This window comes from Amphiura filiformis, chromosome 2 (genome assembly GCF_039555335.1).
Source record: "Amphiura filiformis chromosome 2, Afil_fr2py, whole genome shotgun sequence".
In the NCBI taxonomy this organism is placed as follows: Eukaryota; Metazoa; Echinodermata; class Ophiuroidea; order Amphilepidida; family Amphiuridae; genus Amphiura; species Amphiura filiformis.
The window spans coordinates 61,713,058-61,722,577 of NC_092629.1; positions in this window are offsets into that span (position 1 = coordinate 61,713,058).

Sequence of the window (9,520 nt, forward strand, 5' to 3'; positions counted from 1 at the left end):
GAAATAAGTTTTTGCAAAAATTTTAATTTTTTTTCTTGTCAATGTGTTCTACATCATAAGTTCTACTGGGAAAACACAAAAAAATTGGAAAATTTGTTGCACATTTTTGCTAAAAATTCAAGCATACCCTATTTCGGCTAATTCGTGTTCAAATTGCATTTTACGTTATTTCGCCATTTTGAAATAAGTTTTTGCAAAAATTTTAAAATTTTTTCTTGTCAATGTGTTCTACATCATAAGTTCTACTGGGGAAACACAAAAAAATTAAAAAAATGTTTGCACATTTTTGCTAAAAATTCAAGCATACCCTATTTCGCTTAATTCGTGTTCAAATTGCATTTTATGTTATTTCGCCATTTTGAAATAAGTTTTTGGAAAAATTTTAGGTTTTTTTCTTGTCAATGTGTTCTACATCATAAGTTCTACTGGAGAAACACAAAAAATTGGATTTTTTGCACGTTTTTGCTAAAAATTCAAGCATACCCTATTTCGCCTAATTCGTGTTCAAATTGCATTTTACGTTATTTCGCCATTTTGAAATAAGTTTTTGGAAAAAAATTAGGATTTTTCTTATTGATGAGTTCTACATCATAAGTTCTACTGGGGAAACACAAACAAATTGGAAAATTTTTGCACATTTTTGCTAAAAATTCAAGCATACCCTATTTCCCCTAATTCGTGTTCAAATTGCATTTTACGTTATTTCGCCATTTTGAAATAAGTTTTTGCAAAAATTTTAATTTTTTTTTCTTGTCAATGTGTTCTACATCATAAGTTCTACTGGGGAAACACACAAAAATTGGAATTTTTTTGCAAGTTTTTGCTAAAAATTCAAGCATACCCTATTTCGCCTAATTCGTGTTCAAATTGCATTTTACGTTATTTCGCCATTTTTCGAAATAAGTTTTTGCAAATTTTTTTTTTCTTGTCAATGTGTTCTACATCATAAGTTCTACTGGGTAAACACAAAAAATTGGAATTTTTTGCACGTTTTTGCTAAAAATTCAAGCATACCCTATTTCGCCTAATTCGTGTTCAAATTGCATTTTACGTTATTTCGCCATTTTGAAATAAGTTTTTAAAAAAATAATAAAATTTTGTCTTGTTAATGTGTTCTACATCATAAGTTCTACTGAGAAAAAATTGTAATATTTTTGCACATTTTTGCTAAAAATTCAAGCATACCCTATTTCGCCTAATTCGTGTTCAAATTGCATTTTACGTTATTTCGCCATTTTGAAATAAGTTTTCGGTGGTCGCCGCTTTTTAATGTCAAATGAGTTCTACATCATAAGTTCTACTGAGGGAAACACAAAAAATTGGATTTTTTTCCACATTTTTGCTAAAAAATTCAAGCATACCCTATTTCCCCTAATTCGTGTTCAAATTGCATTTTACGTTATTTCGCCATTTTGAAATAAGTTTTTGCAAAAATTTTAATTTTTTTCTTGTTAATGTGTTCTACATCATAAGTTCTACTGGGGAAACACAAAAAAATTGGAATATTTTTGCACGTTTTTGCTAAAAATTCAAGCATACCCTATTTCGCCTAATTCGTGTTCAAATTGCATTTTACGTTATTTCGCCATTTTGAAATAAGTTTTTGCAAAATTTTAATTTTTTTTTTCTTGTTAATGTCAGTTCTACATCATAAGTTCTACTGGGGAAACACAAAAAAGTGGATTTTTTTGCACATTTTTGCTAAAAATTCAAGCATACCCTATTTCGCCTAATTCGTGTTCAAATTGCATTTTACGTTATTTCGCCATTTTGAAATAAGTTTTTGGAAAAATTTTAATTTTTTTTCTTGTTAATGTGTTCTACATCATAAGTTCTACTGGGAAAACACAAAAAAATTGGAATTCTTTTGCACATTTTTGCTAAAAATTCAAGCATACCCTATTTCGCCTAATTCGTGTTCATCTTGCAAGAGCGTCATTTAGGCCATTTTGAAATAAGTTTTTGCAAAAATTTTAATTTTTTTTTCTTGTCAATGTTTTCTACATCATAAGTTCTACTGGGGAAACACACAAAAATTGGAATTTTTTAGCACATTTTTGCTAAAAATTCAAGCATACCCTATTTCGCCTAATTCGTGTTCAAATTGCATTTTACGTTATTTCGCCATTTTGAAATAAGTTTTTGGAAAAATTTTAATTTTTTTTTTTCTTGTCAATGTGTTCTACATCATAAGTTCTACTGGGGAAACACAAAAAAATTGGAATATGTTTCCACATTTTTGCTAAAAATACCCTTCGCCTAATTCGTGTTCAAATAGCATTTTACGTTATTTCGCTCATTTCGAAAAAAGTTTTTGGAAAAATTTTAACTTTTTTTTCTTGTCAATGTGTTCTACATCATAAGTTCTACTGGGAAACACAAAAAATTGGAATTTTTTTTGCACGTTTTTGCTAAAAATTCAAGCATACCCTATTACCCCTAATTCGTGTTCAAATTTATAAAAAGGCGAAGGGCACAGAGGGTACCTGCTTTCAGTAAAAACCCAGTCTTAAAACTTAAAACTAGCTTTATAGAATTAGGAATTCTTCCGCTGAGAATTTCTAAATTATGAATTAGAATAGCCTTATTAGTTCAAACCTTATCTTGGTTTAAAAGAAATATTTATATATAACCAATTATTCTTTTGGTCCGGGATACTTAAAGGCTATAAATATCAACAAAAAGATATTACCAATCTTAATTATCTTTTTGTAAAGTTTTTGGTGGCTCTGAAAAGAGCCGTTCATTCTTTGGTTTAGGGAACCTTAACTGTCTCTTTATTAGAGACTATAAAATTTTATTAAATTAACTACTTAAATTGTATGACAACTGTCAAATCTCTTTTAGACGTTTTGGTGGCTCTGAAAAGAGCCGTTTGTTTTGGCTTTACTGCCGCTTGTTTTGGCTTGGCTTATTCTGCCAGGACCTTTTCTTCTTCTGCTGTTGATGACGATGTTGGTGGTGACGGGGCCGTTTGCTTGGCCTGCTGGAATCTTCTTGCCGTTCTGATGACTTTCTCTTTTTTTTGATGAAGGTCGCCTTTGCTTCAGAAGTTCTTCATCATTCATACCGCTTCGAGTTGGCTGCTTCTTCATCGAAGTAGTTCACTGCATCCGTCGCCTCTTCTTCGTTGACCTTACGCCTAATTCTTCTTCTACAGCACTCCAGTGCGTCCTCCAAATCTTTATATGCTTCTGGGCTGCCTACCCCAACTAAGTCTTTCAGTAGCATCTCCACATACTTGCGGTCTTGCTCTTTTACCAACTCGTCGATTTCTAGTCTAGCTTTTGCTGAGAACTTATAGAGTGGGCCTAAGCCTGGCCAACTTCTAACTTCGCACTGAGTTCACGCGGTATCTCCCGCGTGTTCTCGACCATTAGCTTGAAGCTTTAGCTTCTTTTCCTCAAGGATTGCCCTAGCAACAACTTGTTTCTCAACAGTGAGAAGCTCGTCAGTTACTACGGTTTGTGCTATCCTTGATAGGTTCTCTTTTGTAACTAGAAATACTTGGGGAGTTTCCCGGACTCTCTGTCCAGGTGTTGGTTGTGAATCCTGACTTGGATTCGATGGAGGCGGCGTTCTTGAAGATTGCTTAACCTGGCTAGGTTTAGGCGCTTGATCTGCAGACGACGGTACCAAGTCCTGACTAGGACCTGATTTGCTTGGAGAAAGTTGACCTTCATCAAAAAAGAGAAAGTCATCAGAACGGCAAGAAGATTCCAGAAGGCCAAGTAAACGGCCTCGTCATCATCAACATCGTCATCAACAGCAGAAGAAGAAACGGTCCTGGCATAATAATCCAAGCCAAAACAAGCGGCAGTAAAGTTTAAAACAAACGGCTCTTTCAGAGCCACCAAAACGTCTAAAAGAGATTTGACAGTTGTCATACAATTTAAGTAGTTAACTTAATAAATTTTATAGTCTCTAATAAAGAGACAGTTAAGGTTCCCTAAACCAAAGAATGAACGGCTCTTTTCGGAGCCACCAAAACTTTACAAAAAGATAATTAAGATTGGTAATATCTTTTGTTGGATATTTATAGTTTTAAGTATCCCGGACCAAAAGAATAATTGGTTATATATAAATATTTCTTTTAAACCAAGATAAGGTTTGAACTAATAAAGCGCTATTCTAATTCATAATTTAGGAAATTCTCAGCGGAAGAATTCCTAATTCTATAAAGCTAGTTTTAAGTTTTAAGACTGGTTTTACTGAAAGCAGGTACCCTCTGTGCCCTTCGCCTTTTTAGATTCGGTATCAAGTCCTAGTCTCCAGACTTGATATCAAACTCGAGTCCAAGAAAAGACTCACAGTCTTAATAAAAAAAAATTGCTTTCGTGCCTTACGGGGCCCTTTCTATATTGGGCCTGCGGCCTTGATGTTTTTGAAACCTAGTCAGGTTTCATCATTCGGTATCGAGTCAAGTCTGGACTTGATATCATACTCGAGTCCAAGAAAAGGCCTCTATAGTTTCTACAAAAGAGACAAAAAAAGGCTTTTGAACCGCAGAACGAACGGCTCTTTTTTCAGAGCCACCAAAACTTCACAAAAGACCGATATGATTGGTATAATCTTTAATATTCATAGTTTTGAATGTTATACATGATCTTTCAATATTCATAGTTTTGAATATTATAAACCTAAAAGTATGACTTTGGTTATGTATAGATATTTCTTTTTTTTTTTCATGATAAGGTTTCACTATATAGGCTGTTAGTATATAATTTAGAATTTCTCAGCAGAAGATTTTCTAATTTTTACAAAAAGCACGGTTAAAAGTTTTATAACAAGGTTATTACTGGAAGCAGGTACCCTCTGTGCCCTTCGCCTTTTATAATTTTGTTGTTTCAACCCCCATTTGTAGCGATATCACTGGTGGAAGGTGGAGTGGTATGCAGCCATTTGTGCGGGATTGAAGGGAGGGGGGGAGAGTATTGACGCATGGACCTTATAGGTTCGTGGGCAGTTGATCCCTCGTTGAAGGTTTTAACCTATTTTAAAGCTTGTGCCTAACCCAGTGAGGTCAGGTTAACTTGTAACCGAGCTTAGATCTTAAGTAAGCCTATCAATATCTAAATTAGCCCACGTGAGGGGCAGTACTATAGAAATATTTCGTTAGCAAAGTAATTTGCATTCAATAGTGATTGAGGTCAATCGCAAGAATATTATAAAACATCAGACTGTAAGACGAACAGTCAAAATATAAACTAAAAAAGTCAGCAACGGACTTTTTTATTAAAGAAAGCAGAACAGTCAATTAAGAATTTGTAAGATTACAAATGATCGAATCAAGAATTTCTAGCACTCTGGGAAAGGCCTAACTTCATACCAAATCCAGAAACACCTAGTATCGTTTAAAAAACGACAGTTTTCCTTCTACCAAAAACAAAGTTTATGTTTTTGATCCATCACATAGAACGGCTCTTTTAAGAGCCACCGAAAGTTCTAAAAAGTAAGTTTATTTTATATAGGTTTGTGAAAGGGACAGCTTTTACCCTTCAAAAGTGATAAGTTTATCGCACGAGATATTACGGAAAGTATTCTCCGTAAATGAACGGCTCTTTTCAGAGCCACCAAAAGTTCAAAAGAAAGTCGGTTGACCAGTGAGTCTTCTGAGGAGTAGAAATTATTTATAATTTTTACTTAATGCATAGGTCAGAAATAGACCTTAACAGTGCTATTGATGAGATCCCTTGAGGATCGAAACAGGCTTGTCTAGCTAACTGTATGCTTTTTATCCAAGCCGGTCGGCATGGATATTTTATTTATAAGTAATAGTTATTACTTATAATAAGAAATATTTATAGTGTTTTAAGTTTAAAACATGCAGACCTATACATGTACATGTTTTTAAAGTGATGATGTGTTTACGCACTAAGTATAGGTTTCTATTTTTAGTAAGGGCGTTCTAAATTTAAGATATTCAAAGTTCTGAATGTCGTAATAATAAATGAAAACCACAGCAAAAAAGGTTTTATATATGAATGGCCAAGCCTACCATTGTATATGATGCTAAGAGGTTGGCCGATTCTACGCAGATAAACGAGAAACGGCGAGAAAAACAGCATCGTCTCTGATTGGCCATTTTAGCGAGCTCCGCGATTAGCCAATCTTACCGTCCAATCAGGCATCCCGGTTTACCGACCAATGAGAGTGCAGCAGATATATGATAAATAGCGATGTTTTCTGTAAAAACGTTTATTCTGTAGCGGGTCCCTAGTCAGGACTCGTTATCAAATTCAGAGTCCAGTAGAACTCGCAGTCACCATCGTCAAGATTAAAACCTAGTCAGGGTTTTCATCATTCGTATCAAGTCCTAGTCTGGACTTGATATCAAACCTCGAGTCCAAGAAAGGACTCACAGTCTTAATAATAATTAAATGCTTTCGTGCCTTACGGGGCCTTTTCTATATTGGGCCTGCGGCCTTGATGTTTTTTGAACCCTAGCTAGGTTTCAGCATTCGGTATCGAGTCCAAGTCTGGACTTGATATCATACTCGAGTCCAAGAAAGGACTCTATAGTTTCTAAAAAAGAGACAGAAAAAGGTTTTCGAACGCAGAATGAACAGCTCTTTTCAGAGCCACCAAAACTTCTACAAAAGACCGATATGATTGGTATAATCTTTTAATATTCATAGTTTGAATGTTATAAATGATCTTTCAATATTCATAGTTTTGAATATTATAAACCAAAAAGTATGACTTTGGTTATGTATAGATATTTTTTTTTAGAAACCAAGATAAGGTTTCACTATATGGGCTGTTAGTATATAATTTAGAATTTCTCAGCAGAAGATTTTCTAATTTTTAAAAGCACGGTTAAAGTTTTTATAACAAGGTTATTACTGGAAGCAGGTACCCTCTGTGCCCTTCGCCTTTTTATAAATAAGCTTTTGCAAATATTTTAATTTTTACATCATGTAATTTCTACATCATAAGTTCCTACTGGGTAACACAAAAATTGGAATTTTTTTGCATTTTTCACTAAAATTCAAGCATGCCTATTTCGTGTTCAAATTGCATTTTACATTATTTATACCATTTTAAATGATTTTGAAAATTTAGATTTTTTCTTGTCAATGTGTTCACATTATAAGTTCTACTGAAACACAAAAATTGATTTTTTGCGTTTTGCCTAAAAATTCAAGCATACTATTTACCTAATTCATTATTTCAGACTGCATTTACGTTATTTCGCCATTTTGAAATTAGTTTTTCATTTTTCTTGTCAATGTGTTCTACATCATAAGTTCTACTGGTGTAATACAAAAATATTGGACATTTGTTTGTGCATTTTTGCGAAAATTTCAATCATACCCTATTCGCCTAATTCATGTTCAAATTGCATTTTACGTTATTTCGCCATTTTGAAACAAGTTTTTGCAAAACTTTACAGGTTTTTTCTTGAAACTATGTTCTACATCTTATAAATTCTACTAGGGAAACACAAAATTGGATTTTTTTGCACATTTTCGACTAAAATTCAAGCATGCCTATTTCGCCTATTTCAATAATTTCCTTAATTCATTATTCAGAATTTACATTTATACTTTAACTTCGCCATTTTGAAATAAGTTTTTTGAAAAAATTTTCATTTTTCTTATCAATATGTTTCTACATCCTTAAGTTCTACTGAGAACACAAAAAAAGATTAGATTTTCTTTTGCACATTTTTGATAAAAAATTCAAACATACCCTATTTCGCTAATTCGTCTTCAATTAGCATTTTACGTTATTTCGCCATTCGAAATAAGTTTTTTGCAAAAAATTTTAGGTTTTTCATGTCAATATATTTTCATACATCATAAGTTCTGCTGAAACACGAAAATAAATTTTGGGAAAATTTTAGGTTTTCTTACATGTCAGTATGATGTTCTATATCCATAAGTTCTACTGAAGTACAAAAAATTGGAATTTTATAAAGTTACGCATACTTTTCTTCGCTAATTCATTATTTCAAATTGCATTTTACATTTATTTTATACATTTTTGATAAGTTTTGGAAAAAGGTACAAGGTTTTTCTTATCAGTATATTCTGTCATAAAGTTCTGAAACACAAAAGGTGGAATTAACGTTTTGCTAAAATTCAGCCCCCTATTTCACCTAATTCGTATTCAAATTGTATTATACGTCAATTTCGCCAATTTTGAAAAAAAAATTTGCAAAAATTTCAATTTTTTTTCTTGTTAATGTATTCTACATCATAAGTTCTACAAAGGGAAACACAAAAAATTGCGATTTTTTTTTTGTTTTTGCTTCAAAATTCAAACATACCCCTCTTTCGACTAATTCATGTTCAAATTGCAGGTACATTTATTTCATGCCATTTCAGAAATAAGGTTTTTGCAAAGCATTTAATTTTTTCTTGTCAATGATGTTCTGCATCATAAGTTCTACTAGTGTAAACACAAAAATCTTGGAATTTTTTGCACATTTTGCTAAAATTCAAACATACCCTATTTCGCCTAATTCGTATTTCAAATTTACATTTTTACGTTATTTTATGCCATTTTGAAGTAAGTTTTTGCAAAAATTTTAATCTGTTTTCATGTCAATGTGTTCTACATTATAAGTTCTACTGGGAAAACACAAAAAATTAGAATTTTTTTGCACGTTTTTGCTAAAAATTCAAGCATACCCTATTTCGCCTAATTCGTGTTCAAATTGCATTTTACGTTATTTCGCCATTTTGAAATAAGTTTTAGGAAAAATTTTAGGTTTTTTTCTTGTCAATGTGTTCTACATCATAAGTTCTACTGGGGAAACACAAAAAGTTGGATTTTTTTGCACGTTTTTGCTAAAAATTCAAGCATACCCTATTTCGCCTAATTCGTGTTCAAATTGCATTTTACGTTATTTCGCCATTTTGAAATAAGTTTTTGGAAAAATTTTAGGGTTTATTCTTGTCAATGTGTTCTACATCATAAGTTCTACTGGGAAACACAAAAAAATTGGAAAATTTTTGCACGTTTTTGCTAAAAATTCAAGCATACCCTATTTCGCCTAATTCGTGTTCAAATTGCATTTTACGTTATTTCGCCATTTTGAAATAAGATTTTGGAAAAATTTTAGGTTTTTTCTTGTTAATAAGTTCTACATCATAAGTTCTACTGGGAAAACACAAAAAATTGGAATTTTTTTGCAAGTTTTTGCTAAAAATTCAAGCATACCCTTCTTCCCCTAATTCGTGTTCAAATTGCATTTTACGTTATTTCGCCATTTTGAAATAAGTTTTTGGAAAAATTTTAGGGTTTTTTCTTGTCAATGTGTTCTACATCATAAGTTCTACTGGGGAAACACAAAAAAATTGGAATTTTTTGCACATTTTTGCTAAAAATTCAAGCATACCCTATTTCGCCTAATTCGTGTTCAAATTGCATTTTCCGTTATTTCGCCATTTTGAAATAAGTTTTTGGAAACATTTTATTTTTTTTCTTGTTAATGAGTTCTACATCATAAGTTCTACTGGGAAAACACAAAAAATTGGAATTTTTTTTGCAAGTTTTTGCTAAAATTCAA